General features: G+C 39.4%; 1 pseudogene across 1 annotated transcript in view; it reads right to left on the bottom strand.

The window, feature by feature from the left end:
- Positions 1-2,610: 2,610 nt before the first annotated feature.
- Positions 2,611-22,245, bottom strand: part of LOC103605803 — a 38,121-nt pseudogene continuing 18,486 nt past the window's right edge. Inside the window, exon 3 of the transcript XR_551811.1 lies at positions 2,611-4,133. The product of XR_551811.1 is annotated as a pleckstrin homology-like domain family B member 2 pseudogene (transcript). The remainder of the gene's footprint in view (positions 4,134-22,245) is intronic.

Genomic DNA, 22,245 nt, shown 5'->3' with positions numbered 1-22,245 from the left:
TAAACAGTTCCAGAACCTCATGGATAGTACTCTACCAAGTACTTTTATTGCCTGATATTTCAACAAAATACATGTATGGATGGAGGTTTCTGAGCTGACATTGTGTAGACAAGAATGAGACAGTACTAGGCAGACAAATCAGATTGTCAGGACTCTTTTTAGTCCAGAAATAGATATGGCTTCATGAAATCAAATTAATTACATAGAACTGATAGAAATGATAACAGAAATTGAATTTCTAAATGTGGATATGCAGTTTGGAATACCATTGGTGTTACTTTTATTATTTTTTTCCTACTTATTCCTGTATTTGTATGTATTATTTTTAAGGTTCTATTTTTTGATGAGGAAAACCCTTTAGTGTTCATCCTGCTATGTCTCTAACCTCAATTTAGCTGACTCTGATCCTGCAAACTAAGTGAAATATTCTTTTAAAGGTAGCTTATTCTCATTGATTCCTCAGAATTCAGGAAGAAATATTTTTCGAGTCACTTTACTTTTTAATGGCGATATCATTATTTGCATAGGCTCAATAAGAACCTGTCTTCCTTTTTACTGGGATATAATTAAACAGACTATACAATGAAGGCCAAACCTGGAGTGTCACATTTGAAAATAAGCTTCATTTTATCATGTGTGACAACTATTAAGCCCACTATTAAGGAAAAGGGATTACAACTTCATATTTGCAGCAATACTCACAAAGCTCTCCCATGAACCCGTTTATGACTTAAAGTGTCCCAACTTTACAGGCAGTAAGGAATTTTGGTCACTTCCTGGATTGCCTGGAACCTTAGCAGATTTGGAGAATCTGGAGGAAACAGAAATTCACCAACACTTATGGACGTTGAGAATGAAACCCAGTGGAGGTGAATTTCTTGAGTTTGGTTTCCTATTTTTGGAACAGAAGAGTAAGTGAAAGCATTTAAGGAAGATCTCTGGAGTGATGGAATCCAGTGAGAATGCTCTCCTAGATGCCTTAATACATCATTAGAAGTTAATTCTCTGGCTTTACTAATAATTGCTCAGCACAGTATAGCACTATATTTGTTGTCCATACGTAAGAAGGCTTTTATATGCTAATTAAAACTTCCTCTGAATTTATGTCAAGGAATGAAGCCCAAACACAATGCCATTTTGTGACCATGAATAATCTCTAAAGGTTATTTATGATAGCAAAAGGGACTGTCTTACCAGAGCACTGTCTAACTGACCTGCCCAGGGACCCCTAACCCTCTAGGGTATGCAGTTTGTTTTCATTCACTCTTATTTGTTAGGATATTGGAAAGCTCTGTGAGCGTGGACATTAATGTACCAAAAACTGGGAGTGATGCAACTGATTCTTGTTCTGAAATGTCAAACTCTGTATACATGAAAATGGTTTCTGTCCATTATAATCCAAAAGTTACAATTTTATTGTCCTATATGGCATTAACTAGTTTTGTATATGACTCAATAATCTTATTCTAGCACACTATCTTTTAGTAATTAAAATACTTCCGATGACTCTATACTTTTTAAAACTAGTTTTACCATCTGTGGCTTCTCTCATGAAGGAAATCATTAATCATTAATGAGTCAAAATAATCTCTGACACATATTCATTCTAAAAGAAAAAACAAAAACCTGTGTTTAAAAGAGAATGGAAAGATAGAGTTTGTTCTCATTCATTAGCGGGACTCCTAAGGGATGTTTCCTCTTGTCTTCTTACGTTCAATATATTCCACCATAAGCATCAATTCCTTTTAAATGGAACATCAATTCAATAAATTTTGTGAGTATCTTTAGTTTGGAATGTGCTAAGAGACATGGCTGAAGAGAGGATGGGATGTTGATCAGTGTGGAGAAAAGACCGAGAACCATGAGGCAGCCCTTCAACTTTCCAGACAAGTTGCTACAAAGACAAATGCACTGCCTAATTCCCCATGAATCATGACTTCACTGCTAACTTCTACCATAACCATGCACATGCAAATGTAATTATATAAATAATACAGACTGGCGCTTCCTCATAGTCTTAAAAAAAAGTTCGTAAGATTTGTAAGAAATTTAGTAAAATTCACAACTACCTTTGTTAGCTTTTTCAAGAATTTATACTTGTAGAAACTCTGCAAAGAAACTAAATTAACATTAGGCTCCTGCAGGCATTCAAAATACTGTACCCACCTGTAGGGGACTGAATGTCCCCCCAAACTCACTGAAGCTTGAATTGTGTCCCCCAAGTTTTATGTATTAGAAACTTGGCCCCCACTGTGACTGTTAAGAGGGTGGGAAATCCTGTTATGGTAATTGAAAGGCAGAGACTTGAAGTGGTGATTAGATTTTAGGACCATGCCATAGTGATTGGATTAATAATAATGGTCAAGGGCATGGTTCTGAGGGCTTTAAAAGGAGAGTGAATGAGGAGGTTAGTCTCTCTGCTCTCTCTGCTCTGCCATTGTTGCAATGTGATACCCTGCCATCACTGTCACCACCACCAAGGCCTTCACCAGCTGTGCTTCCTGGACTTAGGACTTTCCAGCCTCAGAAACTGTAAGCAATATATTTGTTTTCTTTATAAAGTACCCAGTTCCATGTATTTTGTTATAAGCAGCAGAAACAGACTAATACACCACCCATGACTAATAACAGTGGCTTGAGAAGAGGAAAGACAGCAAGAGAGAATCTAGGAGAAAAAGCAGTGGCTTGTGCACATGGAAATCCCCCCCACCCAACACACACATATGCATGGATTCTGTCTCCAAGGCTGCCCTGGAGGTGCTGGTCAATGAAACAGTGAGGTCAACAGACGAAGATTACCAATCGCTCCATCTCCTGCTCCCTGAGTCTTTCCTCCCTCTGTCGCCGGTGATAATCCATCAGGTCATCGCCTCCTGAAATGGAGCTAATGCTGCTTTTCCGTTCGCGAAGGACAGGCTGAGGAGTTCCTGAGGCCTGCCTGAGGCTGTCCAAATCAGCATCATCTAACTCCACAGACCCACAAGAGAAGTTCCTCCTGGCCACAAACACTCTGTCCGGCTCCCCGGGATGAAATGAATGACTTGGGCTGGTCCCCGAGTATGAAAGTCCCCTATCAAAGTCATCAGAGGCACAGGACGAGGTGGAGGCCAGAAGCATCTTCCGAGCTACTCGAGGACTGGCAGGGACACTGAGGGTGGAACTTACATAAGGATTGGCCTCAGATGCAGAGGTTTTATAGGGTAAAGCCCCTGAGCTTAAAGAAGAAAAATTAAGGTAATTGTCGTTGTCTATTATGGTATGAGGTAGATCCTTTTCTCCCAGTTTTGTTCGTTTGGAATTGCCCAGAGAGTTTCTTGGAGGCAAGCTGAGAGGCGTCAGCTGGTTCTCTGTGGCTTTGTACAACCTGGGAAGCGATCGGCTATAGGCTCCCATGTGACTTAGGCTGCTGCTAGAGTACTTCCTAGTTCTTAAACTGGTGTTTTCAGACGCTGGCTCCTTTTGTCTGCTTAACTTGGGCTGAAGTGTCAGGTTGTCCTGAATGTCCATTTTCCTGGCTTGCTTTGGGCTTGAAGGCATGCTTGCTGCCCCTGATCTGCTGATGGGAGAGGGGCCAGTATCACTCAGGGAACCTCCATTCCACATGGCCAGGAGTGAGCCAGATGCCTTGCGTCCTTCCAGCCCTCCGAGAAAGTAGACACTGTCATGTGATTTATTCCTTGAGCTATATTTGGAATAGGGAGGCTTCTCTGAGAGCCTTAAGGACCTTTCATTGTCCCGGCCAGTATAATGCTCAAAGTCCGCTCTCCCAAGCGGATATCCACTGAGGGAGGGGGTGGTGCTGAGCACAGGAGTGGGAGGTTTCACGGAAATGTTTTTGTCAGTTCCATCACAAGAGAACTGCTTGCTTCCCTGGATTTTGGCCAGGGAGGGGCTACTTCTGACACTAGTCCCCAAAGGAGAAGGGCTTCTCTTAGCCGGCACAGGTTGTGAGAGGGTTAAATAGGAGCCAGAGTAGTCTCCATTGGCTTTAAATCTCAGACTGGAAGAGTATTTCTTTGGGCTTAGGGTCTCCATCATGTTTTGGGAATCGTTCTCAAGGGAATGCACTGCAAAGCTTTCCTCTAAGCTACCATTTTGCATGTGGCTATGCTCAGACATAATCTTGCTGGAATCTGAAAAGGAAAAAAAAAAAAGAGTTTTACTTAACAAAAAAGACTTCAAAAGAAAAATACCCTGTCAGCCTACATCTGACCAGTCCTGCAGTCTGACCTAATGCAACTAATAAACACAAACTCTGTTTTACTAACAAACCTTGAAAAATTGTACTGCAAATTGAAGAAGATTTAATTGAAGGAGATCTGAGATGGGTTTTGTACAAAAGAAAAATAACTCAGAAGGACAGCAACAGTACTTGAGGGAAACAAATCCCTAACCACGTAAAGGTGCGGAATTAGACTGGTACATAAAAAAGACCCTCTGGTGTTCTAGTCCTTGCAGGACCACCTGCTTCGTGAGTACCTAGCAAGTGCCCAAAGGGTCGATGCAATGAACCTTCCTTTAGATGTCTCTGCTAGAATCATTAACTTCTCAGAAATAAAGTCCCAAGAAAATAAAATTCACATTCTGGCAGAGAATGAAAATTTTATGTTAGAAGCTGGTCAATAACACGAGCGTTAGAAGACAGTTCTTTAAACAGGGGCTGTGGGAGTTACTGTCTCAGCAAAAAGACTTAAAGCTCCTGTACTCATCAGAAAGAGGCAGGTGACAATAGAGAAAAAGGGTGTTCCCCAAATTGTTGCCCCACAATAGGGAGCTGTATTTAAAAACCAGAAACTGTTGTATGCTTCGAATTCCCTGGTACTTCAAATGCCCCATGCTCATCGTTGATATCAAACCCTCTCCTCTAGCAGAAACACATTTCTCCCTTGAGTACCTAAAAACCAGAAACTGTTGTATGCTTCGAATTCCCTGGTACTTCAAATGCCCCATGCTCATCCTTGATATCAAACCCTCTCCTCTAGCAGAAACACATTTCTCCCTTGAGTACCGATCAGTCCCCATCCATTCCTCAAGGTACAGATCATCTTCTATGATTAAAATTTTTTAAAAAATTTATGCACCCATAAGAATATGTTTGGGGCCCTAGAATGAACATTAACTTAAGAAACTAAAGTTTCGGTCTATGTCTTTGAATTACAACCATCACTGCAAATGAGAAGCCTTATATTTCTAACTGATAAAAGGATTCTCCTTAGATTATCAGTGAAGGGAAAACACAATTTAAACATTCTCATTGAACTCATGCACTGTTGACACTGTCCTCCAACCCTCAGGCACCTCAGACATTAATTACTACATCTCTGGTCTACATATAACCAGTATCACGTATGGTGAGTAATCAGTTTCATAATGTGATTGTCTCTGTAACTAGGCCACAAGTTTAAGAGGGTTACTTCTAGTATTTTTATCTTATCCCCACCCCTCTGGCTCCCATTGCTCCACAGGTGAGAAACTCAGTAAACAAAGTTTTCAATTTTAATCACAGCCTTCTTCACTCCCTCCCAGCACAGATTGAAGACCTCCATCCTGCTTGCTCAGCCTCACAGACTTCCTGGGCAAATTCGGGCAGCCTACCTAGTAAGGAACTGCTTCTTATGCACAGGCTGGGACTGAGAAACAGTCTGGCTGCTTAAATCCTGGTGATGGGTTAAATACCCAACTGCCCATAATGCTGTATTCTCCCCCAACAAGCTCTGCCTTGGGTTCCTTACCCTCCAGCTCAAACCCCACCCAGACAGATACAAGCATAATTTATCTTTTTAAGTGTACCTCAAAAAATTGAGGTTCTCCACTAGACTTGGCTCCCAGCTGGGATCTGGTCCTGCCATCTGGCTCTTGCCAGGTCTTTCATTGCTCAGGGACCATGCCCTCTCTACCCCTGAGACAAATGCCCCTCTCAACATTACTACTAAATGTCTATTACTACCAATTCAGACCTTGAAAGCAACACCAGCCTTGTTTGATACATTTCTCACCATGCCCCCTTGAGGAATGAAACCAAGACCCCTAGTCTTGGTACCTTCTATTCGGAATTAACTTCATCTGTGATTGGTTCGCCATATTAAATTCCAGCAAGCCTTGGCCAATTCTCTCAAGTTAAATACAGCATTTCAGAATTGAAGAAAGAAGGAAATAGATGGATCCTGAGGACATTACAGTGTTATTTATTATAACTGAGTAAGCTTGAAAAAAAGTTGAATAAGCTATATTGTACATGATATGAATGAATATTATGCAACCACTTAAAATCATATTTTGAGGTATATTTTACCAATATAATGTTAAGTACATTTTAAATAACATACGTACAAGTGCAGTTTTTTTTATACAGTCATCCATCACTTAATGACACACATTCTAAGAAATGCATTGTTAGGTGATTTCGTTGCTGTGTGAACATCATAGAGTGTATTTACACGAACCTATTGCTCTTACGCTACAAACCTGTACAGCATGTTACTGTACTGAATACCATAGGCAATTGTAACACAATGGCTACAACGTCACCAGGTTATAGGATTTTTTTCAGCTCCATTGTAATTTTATGGGACCTCCATCGTATATGCAGTCCGTCACTGACTGAAATGTCATTAGGTGGCACATGATTGTATATACACCCACCCATATTCATGGATTATACACACAGGTATCTCCTGTGTATATAATGCACAATGAGTGCAGTTTTCTTATACATACACCCAACCATACACATAGGTACTCAGACCAAAATCCTGGGAGTCATGATTCTATCCTGGGAGTAACTGATCTCTATCACTAACACCCCCTTCCTCATTTATCTATCAACAAATCCTATCAACATTGTCCTTAGAACATATTCTGAATCTGATCACTTCTTACCGGTTCCACTGCTGCCTCCCTAGTATAAGCCAATATCTTCTCTTGCCTCTGTTATATGCCTGTTCTCCTACAGCAGCAAACAATAACAATGTATTGGAAGAAATCACACCAAAAAATTAGTAGTGCTTTCATCTGGGTGGTAGTATTACCAGTGATTTTTAATTTACCTCTCTCATACCAGTTTCTATTTTCCACACATTTTATATAATGCTTTTGGGTTGTTTGACAATCAGAAAATAAACCACTTTGCATAAAATACTAGAATACAATCTGTAGCAACATTTCATTTTTCAGCTGATTAGACTCTCTTTTTTCCTTAACTCTTGCCCAGTTTTTGAGCCAGATATTAACTTTTCCAAAAGAGATTATTTTAAAGAACTTCTTGATCAGACTAACTTAATATGTAAATATTTGAAGACTGCAACATTTTTTTCAACTCTTCTAAATGACTCTGACAAAAACATTAATTACCAAATTTATCCATCCCATACTTTAAGCATCGGAAACTAAATAAAATATACCACCTTCCCTAATAAGAATAAAGCTAATAGAATGGTTACCAGAAAAGTCTCCAGATGTTTGCTGAACATAGCTTAGACAATAACTTTAGTATCCTCATTTTAAAAAAATGTAGTTACTAGGATATTTCCTTATTTGAAGTGGTTCTGCATATTATATAGGGAAAAAATAAAAATCTCAATGGATAGTTTCAGGTACCTTATATTTTAAATAGGTATTAAGTATCTACCATGTATCAGACATTTATTTAGCAGGCATTAGAGTTGCTCACTAACATTCCAGTTTTCCTTTCAGCAACATAGTGGTGTTTCTCTTCCTCATCCTCGTGATGTTAGGGGTAGCTATGTCCCTTGCTTTGATAAATGAAATATGAGAAAAGGTGATCTGTCAGTTCCATGCTAAAGAATCAAGAGCCAAAGCATGATCTGCCATTTCCCATCCCCCTGCTAAGACGACCAGCCTCCATCCAAGTTTGAGGAGGCTTCGTGAGCCTACACTCCTAACTTAGGACAAGATGAAACAGGGCCATTGCAAACCCAAGATTATCCTCAGCCACTGAGATCTGGGGGTTGTTTGTTACTATGAAGATGCTCTGAGCTAGGCATTGGGGAGTATATGGTGAAAGATATCATTTCCTGCCTTTACAGACCTTACAGTCCAGTGGGAAGGATCAACATATGAACAAATGATTGCTGTACATGCCTTAACAGAGAACTGATTGACAGACTGGTAAAGGTACATGGAGTGGGGCTAACCCAGTGAGACTGGTAGTCTTGGGAAGGTTATGGTAAAAAGAAATGACAATGAAGCCAAGTCTCACTGAAGGAAAGGAAATCAGAAGGATATCATACAGTGGTAGCAGAAAGCTATTTAAACATCTATACTTTTGTGAGTGTAAGGATACAGACAAAATTCTGAGCCCATTTAAGGTCTCAACAGGGGTAAATCTGACAAACATCCTATCTTTGATAGAATTAAAATCAAAATTGTGGAGGAAAAACCAGGTAATATTCTATATCGTGATCTTCAAAATCTAGAGATGTAACTCTCCTGGGATGAACTGTATTTAATAATAATGTATTTCTCTCTCAAAGTTATCTAAATTCTTTTCCACCTGTACAACTGTGTAAGATATGCCCTCTGAGTCCAAGCGAGATACCTACCCTAAGAGCAGGTAACTTGGACAGCAATCATCAGCATTTACGATATTTCAGGCAAGAAAAAAAAAAAAAAAAAAAAAGAAAAGAAAAAAATCCGTAAAGGAGATGTCAGAATATACAAGAAAAAAATTAATGACAGTAGGAAAGACTTCAGTTTGAAGGTTATATATACAAAATGGGAGACAGAAATAAATTAGATAGAAAAGGTATTCCTACAATGTGCAGACACAGAAATCCAGAAAGCAGGCCAGAGCAGATGTCATTAAACAGAAGTCAAAAGCTAAACACTGAGCCCAAACTCTGCATTTTAAATATTTACTCTAACAGTACAGGATTGAAAGGTTTAACATCTTATGTCAAAATGGATACTTAAAAGTTTAACTTTTGACTCAGCAGTACAAGATATTGATGTCATTTACATGATAAAATATATTAATATATTTGAACCTGTTCACAGTTGCAAATGCTACTTAATCAGTGAAATGAAATATTACCAAGCTCTGCCCCCTCTTTATTTGGGCTAATAAAACTATAGAGTATTAAACTACTACAGATTCCCTTCTACCCCACAGGGTGCCACCACTGTCTACCTCTCCTACACCACACATACTTTTTTTGTAGATCAAGAATTGTAATTACTGAAGCAGTCTGGCTGGCCAAATAAAGTACAATACCGAAATATTCCAAAGTAGTATTGGCTAAAAGAAGATCCGCTTCATAGTTTCTAGGGAAAACACAAGCAGGACATGTACAAATAATGAATCACATATGAGAAACAGCCATGCAACACTTTTTGACTATACATATTTGTAGAGAAAAGTTATAAATGATTTGGATAGAAAGACATTCCACAGAAAATTTAACAGGATACTTAGTTTTTCACTTCAACCTTATTGGGCCTGTCAAGAATGTGTAAAAGGTTACAGATTTAAAAGATTTATCATTAGACACAAATATAGAATTCACCTAGTTTCCTGATGCTCAGTTTTTCTTCCATAGCTAAATGTATATGTATGAGTATATGTGTCTCTACTTGATATCTCTTAGTCCCACAAATCAATTCAATTCCTTCCCTTCTTCCAGAGCGCTCTTTTCATTTTAGGTGTGATCACATTAGTGGAGGCCTACAAATGGGAAATGTAGACCAGTCCCCAGTGATGTACTTTGAATGAAGATTAGGTGTGGGCACGGAGAATAGAGTCAGAAGGGTGGAGAACACAGTGGAAGAGTTTGAGTTTAATTCCCCAGGCAGTTAGGGAGGGAGGGATGTGATTGCTGGCAGAATGCATCAGAGGCTGCAGCTGAGTTCAGAAGAGTTAGGATGGTGGCAGGTGAAGGACAGCACTGCAGGAGCAAGAGGCATTGCCAAGGTGATGAACGGGAGGGAGAGGGGTACGGAAGTCTGTTTTAACCTGTGTAAGAGAGGAGGCGGAGAAGACTCCAAGGTTTATAGCCTGTCTTCTTGATCTACACTGGTGTGTTTATTTTGGGTTTCCTGTACATTTTATGTAAGCAAAAAAGTAGTCTCAGTAAAACTATAAGATCCCTGCATTACGTTATTGTGGAAGCAAAATAGTCCCGAGGGCTTTACTTGCTATATACATTAATACAAGCACATCCACACAATGGGCCGGGAGAATGGAAGAACCCATCTGGTGCCCATCTGAGACAAAAGACAACACTGGGAAGTCTAAACAGGAAAGATGTTAATGTGTGCTGAAACGTTTGCATTTACTTTCCAATCCATAAATTTAATCCCCCTGTGCTCTTTTTATTTTATCACCTGAAATGTACATCATCTCATTGTCAATCAGAAAACCAGAAGTCATGAAAGAGATCTTTGAAAGGTATGCCCGAAAATCACAGTACTTTTTCCCTGGAGAAGAAAAATTACTTGAAAAACCAATCTCGGGAATCATTTTTTAAAAGTTTCTTTGGTGATTCTTTCCTCTTTAGTACAATTCTGGCATTTGTTTTAAAATATACTTCTCCAGCTCCATTTATACCAAGTAACAACATAGTGAAGCTGATCCCATTCAAACTGTAAGTCACCAACAGTGAATTTACAACATGGCCATTGCCAGAGTGATAGAGATCTTGGTTTCAAGACAATGAAAACACCCAAGGAGCAAAGATCTAAAAACAAAAGAAAAGAAATTAAACAAAGAGTGTGTTGTGTTGTGTTGAATTGTGTTAGAGAAGAGGGACTTATAGTCTGGCTTGTACAAATGCAGTTGTCCCAGTAATTTATAGCACGTGAATTTGGAGGACTCCTAAATTTTGCAAAATGTTACTTGTCATTTTACATTAGTAAGTACAGACACTGCTTCGGATCACCCAATATAGCAGAAATTAATCAAAGGGGGGACATAAGAGCAATTGATAGAAGAGTGGAAATCATTTTATATTTTTATAAAAATGGGGAGGAAAATAATTTCCAAAAAAAAAAAAAAAAAAATCTGGAGGGGGTAGGTTAAAGTATCCACATTATAATAAAGTTCAAGTCTATACCCGTGTCCTGCAAGGGCTCTTAGAACTGAGATGCTGACTCTGCATGCATATTTTGTGGCAGACAGTGGTTGGTGCCTGCTGTTCAAAGCTCTCACAGCACAATGGTGGTCCACAGGCTGGTCCCTTTCAGCACTGATGTTTACGATATGGCAATGTTATGAATAAAGTATGTACTGATGACATGTAATTGAATTCAGACACTGGCCGAGAGCAATCCCTCAGAAGCAGTCCCATTCTTTATGAATTCTGTGGGGGTATTTCTGAGGCGACCAATGGCAACAGATGGGGCCCGAGGGGAAGCTTTTAGAGGACTGAAAAGGAAAAACTGAGAAATCTGTTTCATCCCCAAACTCTAAGCTTTACAATGGAGAACAATGGGCACAAAAACCTCCATACTCTCACCAATCCGAACATCAAAACATGAAATAGAGGAGCTAATTGGAAGATTCAGGAACAGCCACTTCCTTCTCTAACAATATTCTCATTTAAAAAATCCAGAAGCAGCCAATTTTCCCCATTCTCTGTTCTCCAAACACCATCCTTAGTTAAATTCTTAGTCCCCCCAATTCCCCCTCTGCAAACATATCCTCCTACTTCACAAATATTTCCTTTCATCCCTAAATCCTCCTCAGCCTCCTCCATCTCTGCAAACAAGCCTCAACCCTCCACATATCCCCACACCCACCAGTAAACACCCTCCTCCCAGCAAATATTCCCAGATCCTCTCTCCTTCCAATCCCAACTCCCACACACAGTTTCTGCAAATATCTCTAACCCTAGTCCTTCCCACCATATGTCCATCTCCATAGAACTTCCTCTTCTCCCACTCACTCATCCCAGCTTCCTAACCTCTGCTCCCTTACACTCTTCCTCCACACTCAAGACTTTATATCTTAGGGCAGAGAGGAAAAAAATCTTGTTTGTTAGTCGACATAGTACCCTTATTGTTCTTTTTGCAAATAAACATCACAGCAAATAGATTCCAACTCCTCTTCCTTTGCACCATGTTCTTTGTCATTCAAAGACCTGCCTGTTTGAACAAAATATAATATAATTATCATCCACTAGATGCACGTAGGTAGGTCAATAATCCCCAAGGAGGATGTTTTCATCTCTCCAAAAGATCCACAAAAAGCAGTTCCACAGAAAGAAATGTATTTTAATGAAAGAATAAGGAGGCCTGTTTTGTTCTTGCAGATTGAATCTATTAAAACAGGCAGCTGTAAATCCCAATGTGACACACACACACACATACACACACACACACACTCCCAGACACACGTTGTCCATATGTCCACAGCAACCTAACATGCACAAAGGCTTTTTGTGACTTCCAGTGGAGGCTCTGCAGAACCCAGTTAAGAAGCATCCTCAGGATTCACCAGGTGTGAATTCACCTGGCAGGGCTGGGGAGAAAGGTGAAGGCCACCGGAGACTGGGATGTTGATGTGATGTTTCAAGACACTGACCCCACAGTGTCTTTCTTGGTTTTCTTTTGTTTTCTCTTTTGAATTTTTACTTTACTACATTCTGAAGACATTTAAAAGAAGAAGCATGGTGGAAGACAATTGAAGGCAGAACAAAAGATTCAAATGATACTACAGGGAGGAGAAAGGCCCCCAAAGGGAGTGAAGAATGTGGTGGCTTGGGGGATGGATAATGAGAACACTGGATGCAGAAGGAAGGAGTGAGGACCCAAAATAAAAAGTCTCAGCTTCCCCCTGTCACCATAGAGGAGTCTAACCCCAGGCTCCAGTCCCTTGTTATCTCCAGCTGTACTGAGCTCTAAGCTCTGTCACAAAAACAACTCCAGATGGTATTCAAAGGTTCCTAAAAGTAATCACAATCCACAGCAATAACCATATTCCAAATGAGGATCTTTATCGCCTGTGATCAGAGACTCCTTTTAAATCAGTCTAGATTATTTTATATTAGGAATTCTTAAGAATCTTAGAAGATTCACTGAAGACGGTAAAGCATCAGTTATAGGGATTTTCAAAAAAGTTTTTATGCTAGTTCCTTAAGTAAGACTTGTCTGTAGGAGCTGTAAAATATTCTTTAGACTATCCCAGGAATTTGGCTGTATGTTTCCTGTGATAACTCTCTTCAGCCAGTGAGGAAGGCAGGAAAGGGAGGACAGAAAGCAGAAACAACCTCAAAAGAATGCTTGGGTCATTAAAGTTTCCTCCTACTTGCAAAATTCCTGACTTGACTTAAATGATCAAGATGTGACTTTATAAGTTAGGCTCACATTTGTGCTCATACCATTACTAAAATGGCTTTAGCAATATTTAAAGAGAATATCAATTCATTAAGTATTTACATACATAAAAGTACCTCAAAAAGTTCATGAGAAGATTTGTATTACCTTTTAGTTCTATTTTTCCACAAACTTTTCGAAGTACTCTCATATATAATAAATTAAGTTCAATACAGTTCAAATTAAAAGCATACCATCTCCGATTACAGAGAATACAAAGGACAGAAGAGTATGTTTATAAAACCACAGAGATGCAATCACCTAATTCTAAAATATGGGAAAGTCTACAGAGAGGAAAAAAAAAAAGACTAATGTCTTCAGTCTTTTTTTCAAGGAAAAAAACAAAACAAAAAACAGGATGGAGAGGAAACTATTCTACGTTACAGAGATTCGGGAGACACACCAATTAAACACAATGTGTGAACATGGTTTTAGATCCCGTTTTGAACAATCTATCTATTAAAAAAAATGTATGAGACAATCTGAGAATTTGAATACTGGAAAATAGATGATACTGTATTTAATGCTGTTTTTTTTTTTTTTAAAGCTGTGATAATGTTATAGTTACATTTTTAAAAATCCTAATTTCTTAGAGTCATATCGTAAATTATTTATGGAAAAAATGCTATGGTGTTTGGAATTTGCTATGTAACAATCCAGGTTTTGGGGGGGGTTGAGGTCTACAGATGAGACAAGATTAGCATATGTAAATAACTGTTGAAGCTAGTTGATGTGTACATGGGTCTTCAATGTATTATTCTTTCAGTGAATATTTAAAATTTTGTGTATGTTTAAAATTGTCTCTAATAAAATATATTTTGAAAGATACATGTATTTATAAGTCAATATGGATAAAAAGAAAATCTATATACTGACAAAAGTTATAGTGGCATGGGAAGTGATAAGTTAGGCAAAGGGCATAAAGAAATATCCTGATTATAAGAATGAATATGCTAACCATAAATAAAAATTTAAAATAAAAACCAAAAAATTATAGTGGCTCACTTTACAAAGAAGAATGGGATCATATCAGTGGCCTCTAATTGATTTTCTCTTAAAGCATGAAGTACTAATCCTCTATCATACTGAACTAAGTTTCTAAAAGCTAATAGTTTTTTTTAAGTACCTGGGAAAAGTTTGAAAGCAAATGCATTGTCAAAACTACAAGTAAATGGGTCATTATATTTAGGAGACTTGCAAAATAATGCTAGATGGGGTACCTAAATTTCGCCACTATATGTGCCCAAATAAAAACCATGTCTTCAGAAAGTTGAAATGTAAATTTACAAAAACTTCCAAACCCTCCATATCCTGAATAATTTCAGCCTTAAAAAAAAAAAAAAAGTTAAAATACACACACACACACACACACACACACACACACACACTCCTTACTTATCTATGCTAAGGAAGAGATTGACATACTTTGTAGATATTCAGATTCTGTCACTGTTTCTCTGAAAGTGGAAGAGCTCTTTAAGTAGCAAGTTATAGACCCATATTTTCAGGGTTCTTCATAGAATCCTAAAACAGTTTTAGTTCAAGATAATCATTTCTAAAATCTTCCCAAATAGATCAACTGTTTCCAGATGTTTCATGTTTCTTATCATTGGTATAATTCATCCCTGGGTTTAGGTGACTCTGACCATATCTCCTGTAAACCTAGAAGAGTTCTCTCTTATTGTTATGGAGACTGCAAAGGTCTGTTTGCTTGCTGCTCAAGAGTTAATAATTGAGACAAGTGTTGGTGTAAGGAAAGGTAGCCTTTAATCAGGAAGCCAGCAGCCTGAGGAAATGGAGGACTTACGTCTCAAAGACCATCTCTGCCTCTCTTAGGTTGGCCAAAGAGTATTAGAGGGGTGTGTGGTGGAAAGCTGACTCATGTTGACCAAGTGGGGATGTGTGGACACACTTGAGTGTTGATGATCAACACCAAAGAACTTCCTGGTGGGAGTTGACCAGTGTCATACTTTGTTCTCCACAGGTTCAGTTTTTGTTATTCTCAAATTAAGATCAGGTTAGTAAACCAGTAAAAAATGGACATCTGGGCTAATAATTTTTCTCTAATTATTTGTGTACAATGTGAGAACAAGAGTCACTGTGTTCTTGCAATTAGCTATAGGCTATGTGGTTTGGGTTACAGGAGAAAACAAGTTTTTAAATTCAAAGGTTTAACAAAATGGAGTCACTTCTGTTCAGGCTGTTACCTTATGTGATCACCCCAGCGAAGATAAAGGCAGAGAAATGGAGGGTCATGGAATAACTAACTTGGAGGTCTTGAGTATCTGTGTGCACTGTACTTCAAACACCTTCTAGAAGCAGAGGGGTACTCCAGGGAAAGGCACCCTTCCAATCCTTTGAGCTCAATGCTAATTTCAAGCAAGAAAAATACTGATCCCAGGATCACATGGGGATAAAGATGCTCTTTCTTGAACCTGCAACCACTGCCATGGACTTGAACTGGAAGCTTAGGAGAGCCCACGGGAGCAAAACTCTCTGATCTTTCTACCATCCTGTCCCCACTCCACACTACTGATCAAAATATATTCCCTTAAGAGTTAATATTTGGTTTTTCCCAAAGTAACATTACCCAGACCCAAACACTTGCTACAATCTCCATTCCCTAACCCAGTATGGACTGGGAATAGTCAGAACATAAGTAAGCTCAGGAGAGATGGAACAAACACAAGTTAATCCATGGTCTTGTTTTTCCTTTTAACTCAAAATTTGGGTGAATGGGTTTTAAAAATACTATAAAGTAAAACATAATAATGGTGATGCTACCATTGCTTTATTACTTAACAGTTGATCATGCAGAGTGGGTGCTGTAAAACACTTAATTTTTCCCTTTCCTGTTACCTACCTTTTGACTACTTATTGATTGGAAGGAAAAGGGAGAGAACCTGAACTAGTAAAGATCAATAAACAATTGACTAACTTTGATTAAATTTTAATCAATGCTATTTTTTTTATGACTTTAACCTAATAAAGGAAATGGTTAAATTAAGATGTTGTTGTTATTGTAATGGCCAATCTAGTACAAAGAACACGGAACAAGCTGCCAGGGACATGAGTCAGGAGACCCATCCTAGGCCTGGTTCTGCCAAACAGTAACAGAAGTAAGATCTAGAGCAAGTTACTTCTCCTGTCTTCACCTTGTTTTAGCAGAGGTTTCCCCATACTTAAAATGGTAAGGGTGAACTAGATGTTCTCTGCTCCAACTTTCTGGACTCCCATATACACTGGTTAAACAGCAGTGCTTGTTATATAATGCAGGAAATGGAAATGACCACAGAACAGAAACATGCTTTAGTGATAAAGTGGTGGCTACCTAACTGGGAAAAGATTTCACCAGCACTGCTGCCCATGACATTCTGAGGGCATGGTAAATTGTTTCAGCATAACATAGTGGGAAAAAGGCCAGGTCAATATTACATTAATGCAATATAATATAGGTATTTGATTCAGAATGATACGTAAGAAACATTTTGTCTGCATTCCCATAGCTTGCAATTTCCTTAATAAATCTTAAGCTGTTTTTGAAAATCTGCTTCTGCAATGATGTAAGCATTGTGGCAGCCAGACATCACTTCCAGGTCCCTTCTGAATATCTCTTGGCTACAAAGCACTATTCAGACTGGATCTGAACTGGTCAAAAGAACGCAGGAGCTGGATTTCCTTTGAATTTACTTGCCTTGTTTTTGCAGTATGCTGGTCAAAAAACAAATCTTGTAAAACTCTTGTAACCTTTAGCTTTTCTGCTATTTCATAGGCTAATTCCATTAAATCCATCTGGGGAAGTCACATGCAATGTGTGAACAAAACACTCTAAGAAGATGATCAACAACAATTTCCACTGAACTCTAGATTTAGCAGCAAGTCTTAGAAAAGGCTGACCCAGCTTAAGGTAACAATATTAAATATTGGTATGTACAAACTTTTTCTTCCTCTAAATTTGTAAAGTAAGCAAAGGCAGTTCACCTAAAAAAATCAAAATCAACCTACAAAACAAACATATCTTGTAAAAACCTCTCAAAAACTTCTCCATCTAAGATATAACAACCACAATTTTTTTTTTTTTTTTTTTGAAGTTCTTACAACAAGCAAATGGAAGGGACACACTTGGGTGGGAGGAGGGAGAGGGAAGAGGGAGGGAGGTTTCGGTGATGGGACATAATAATCAACTACATTGTATATTGACAAAATAAAATAAAATAAAATAAAATAAAATAAAATAAAATAAAAACTTCTCCATCTAACTTAGCCTGTTAACCTATACCTATTTATTTGTTTCTTCATATAGCAAGTGTCTGCAACCCCTAGCTTTCCCACACCTCAAGAAAATGATTTTTATGCTTGGGTTTCTCTCATTGACCACTAGCTGCTACAGACAATCTTGTATTTAAAGCAGATATAACACGAAGCTTCTTTTCAACAATATCTAAGAAACATCCCTAAATATCATGAAAATATCTGTGTGTAAATTAACCCCTGGAAGGTTCAAATTCCTGGGTGACACAGAGACAAATGTTTATTAAATGTTATTTTGAAGACATTTGAAAATCTGAACTACCCCTTTTGATTTATTTCTTTTCAAAAGACAGGGGTCACATTAATCAAATCCCAATAATTTTCAAGCTAACAGTTATTTTTATTTAAAAAATTACTCATGTCTCCTCTCTTGTCATCTGAAAAAAAAAGTAAACAAGAATGGCCAGGTGAAAGGTGGTAATGAAAAGGCTGCCACACAACTTTTGTGTAGCACCTGCAGGGGCGGACCCCTTAAAAGAGTCATCACTTTTGAGTCACTTCTAAATATACTACCATGTACTTGGCTTTGAGGTGCACCCATTGGCTAGTTGTCAAAACGATAAGAAACTACCTCAGCACTACTCAGAGCACTTACCTCTACCAGGAAAGGCATACTAAAAACTCTCCTATATTGGCGGAAACTCCTAAGTTTGAGGATTCAATAAAATAATAACTACCATGGCAGGACCACTTAACACACAAAACTAGAATCCATAATCACAAGCTAACTGTAGTAATATAAATATGAGAGTGCACATGTTTGTAATTGATCAGGTCATATGTGGACAACTTTTCTGATAATCAAAAACTCACTGAGATAACTTCTTTCTATAAACAGAGCTTTTAAAACACCATGCTTTTAAAACTCTCTCAAGAAATTAACAATAACTTTATATTACTATCCTTTTCCCCCTCATTAGGTAAACAGATGGAATGGTGGAGACTGTGGGGTGTGAGAGAAAGCACAATGGAATGGGAGTTAGCTGTGGCTTGCAGATTCTACCACTACCTAATCAAGTGACTGGGATGGGGCAAAGGATTCAGATAAGAAAATTTATATGGCTCCTTTACCCCTAGAATTATTTTGTCCTACTGGACCAAAGAATTGCCAGGCTTGAATCTTCCTCAGATTCCCATTCCAAGTTCTATGCAATTGAATTTATCCTAGATATCCACTCATCAATTTATGAATGTCTGCCAAGATTGCCCCAGTGCATGCTCACCCCCTTACATGCCAGTTGTCTTTTCTTCCTCCATACTCAGGAGGCCTCTCTCATTCTCCCTTCTGTCCTAGACAACTCTATCCATTCATATACTTTACTTTTAACTGGCAAGGCAGGGAGGGATAGAAAATCTCAAATGTTCTGTTTTGTACCTGGATTCAAAAGCAGCATCTGCTGTGTCTGTGGAACCATCTGTTGCCCACTTTGCCATGGAAAGGATAGTGCAGGCATCAAAAGTGGAGTGTCACAGGTCACACAATGGAATTATCCCCTTGTTGGGGCTGATGTACCCAGGCGCATGCTCCAGTCACCATGGCTAATGCCACCCCTCCCCCGCCAAAGAGTTCATTTTCTCACAGGGAATGGTATTTCTAAACTCTCACAAAGAGTCAGATCGAGTGTTTTTTGTTTGTTTTTTAAAATTCCCATTTGTTTGAATATCTATTTTCAAATCTTTAATCCTGGGATGTACCTAGAACTATGTCTGCCCCTAACTTGCTTAAGATCTTATGAGTCACTAATCTGTAAGCATCTCAGTTTTTACATCTATAAAATGAAAGGATTGAATTTAATTATCTCTGAGGCTCTCCTGTCCTGTAAGACTCCAGAACCCTATGATTTTAGCTAACTCAGAGTCCTCAAAGAACACAAGTTCCTTCACCTCTGTGGTATATTAAGACTCTTAATACCAAGCGCAAAAAAAATGTGCTGCAGACAAAAAGGTTTCTGTAACAAGATCTCTTTGTGTGGAGCTAGAACACAGTTAAACAAGTTTTTTGAGGATCCAAATTAGATTAAGATCCCTAATCTTGTTAACATATGCCCCCGAAGTAATACTCCAATACAGGGTTTGGAGAGGGATAATTCTTTGTATGCATGTCCTGTACATAGTAGGGTTTTTAACAGCATCCAAGGCCTCTACCCACTAGCTGCTAGTAGCACTTCCCTTCTCCCCACATGACAACCAAAGCTACATTACCAATATCCCCTGGGGGACACCCCCACCACCCACTGAGAACCATTGCTCTTAAGTATATCAGGGCTTTAAGATAAAGCACATCCTTAAAAGGTGTTTTTGTTTCAAATGGGTGATATTTATACAATTAACAATTAAAATACACCAAGACTTAACAGACAGTCAGATTTATAAAGCACAGGTATTCCATCTGGAAGATTCACAAAGCTACTGTCTTTCCAAGTCATCCCTAGCACTGCCTCTCTGCTAAGAGTTGAAAATTAGCATACAAAGATGTAACTTCAACTATTCTTTAACAATATTTAAAAGGAATCATATTTTTCACAATGACTTCTCCAGTGCACTCCAGAATCAATCTTTGCTTACAGACCTCAAAATAGAACTCTGAAGAAATAGCAAAAGTCATAAGTTGATTTAATCACTTTGGCTTTTTCTTCCCTCTCCTGTACAAAACAAAATGTTTTTGGAAAGGCTGTTAAAAGAGTTCGGGCTTCGGTCAGGGTTATTGAAGAGAGGAGTTAGTTAGCAAACTCTTAGCCCAATTTCCCGAGTGTCTTTTCCTCCCCTACTTCAAACAGGGATCCAGCAGACACTCCCAGCAGTCGATCTTAGCCACCAAAGAACAGCAGCTGCTAGCTGCATGAAACAGATTGAAGCCTGCAAGTTGATTGAGATGATGACTACTCCTAACCAAACATCTCATTTTTCCATTTGTGAGAAAGTCTGGGATTTGCAAACCTCTGGGTCTCAGGAGGTGAAGGCTACACCAGTCAACTAAAAGAAAAAACTCAACTCCTCCTGGCTATTAAAGGAAACGCCAGTCATATACATTTTGGAGACTTTACAGAGTTCTTAAGTACATGTAATGTTTAAATTCCCATATTAAATGCATAAGACCCCCCCCCCAAAAAAAAACCCTTTAAAATAACTAAGTCCAGGATATGAAAAGGGAACCATGAATAGACACAACTGTTACTTTTCAAAGAACCTTAGCTCTTTATTCAAACAAATATTTACACAATTGAGAGCAATGGCACCAGGGATATAGCCATTCTGTTAAAACAGAGGGCAACTCTAAAGGTTTATTTATCCCAAACCTGACTGCTCTGTTGCTATCCTCCCTGGAACTAAGAATTCAAGTGCTCGCAGGGCAAAAGTTTAATCCTCTCAAACTGTGAACCCATTTAGATCTCTCCCAGCTCAATTCAGATGTTAGAATCCCAGAGACATCTCAAACTACCAAGTTAAACCAAACTAGGAAGCTTAAAGTTACACATCCAATACTTGAAAATCTACATCTGTCACTTACACATTCGTATAATTAAGGGAAATGTGGCTGACAAATATTTATACTAAAAGGACGCCGCATTTTTATGCCTCTTCTAGTACCACTCCCAGCTGCGCCTGGTTGTGACTAGCTGTGCATTCTAGAACTCTGGAGAGATACTTCAGGGCTGCAGAAGGAAGACTTCTAGGGAAGAGGGCAGGGCCAGCCTAGAGCATTTCCAGCCCCGGGCAAGTTTACCCACATAAAAAGCTGCGGGCGTCTTTTCCTCTTTTACACAAGAAAGTAAATGAGGAGACGCTGGGAGCAGGTTCGACTTTCTAAGCTCTTTCAAACAGGAAACTCCAACCCTGGGAGGGACAGCCTGTCGACCTTTTAATTTCCTGGCGGTGGCGGGAGTTAGCCAGGTCCTTGGAGCTTTAATAAGTGATGACTGCTTGGGCTAAGTTATTAAATGAACCAGCAAACATTTCAGCTGCGCCGCCGCCGTGCAGGACGCTCGTGAAACAGAGGGTCAAAACACTCCCCAAGGCTTCCAGCCGCTACCTCGAGGGGAGCGGACACGGCCACACCGTAAACTTTTAGGGGATCCAAGGCCAAATCGGAATCGGAGACTCTCGGCGGTTCAAACTCGCGAGCCTCACTCTGGAAACAAAGTGGAACTAGTGGCGCAACTAGCCAGAAATTTGAGGGCAGGGGTGAAGGGACTTCTCTGAATTCTTTGCCCCACACCGTCCAGCAGCGGACCTTCCCTTTCAGTAGGATCTATCCCGAAGATCTCGATCTCTCTTTCCTTGAGCATTCCAGAGTCGTTGGCAAAAGTTGCCCCCCCCCGTTCCCCCAAATCTTACTGTTCCCCTCAATCACTCTAGGAGCATCTCCCCTACCCGGCCACTCCCTCCCCAGGATCCTCTCAACCGCGGGTCCACCCAATACCCCAGAGTCATGCACAAGGGAGTTCGGGGCCCCCCAAAGCTGCGTAGCCCGGAATCCGCCGACCCCAGCCCGGGCTTTTGTCCCCACAGCCTGCAAGAGAATCGAAGAAACTCTGCGCTCCAGGCACCCACTCACCGTCTCATCTTTCCTCCAAGCGGCCGCTCTCCGCGGTCCCCGCCGCCCTC

The sequence above is a fragment of the Galeopterus variegatus genome, unplaced genomic scaffold, assembly GCF_000696425.1.
Source record: "Galeopterus variegatus unplaced genomic scaffold, G_variegatus-3.0.2 Scaffold6082, whole genome shotgun sequence".
In the NCBI taxonomy this organism is placed as follows: domain Eukaryota; kingdom Metazoa; phylum Chordata; class Mammalia; order Dermoptera; family Cynocephalidae; genus Galeopterus; species Galeopterus variegatus.
Note: the sequence above shows the minus strand (reverse complement) of the source record. Positions and strands in the feature narration are given on the sequence as shown.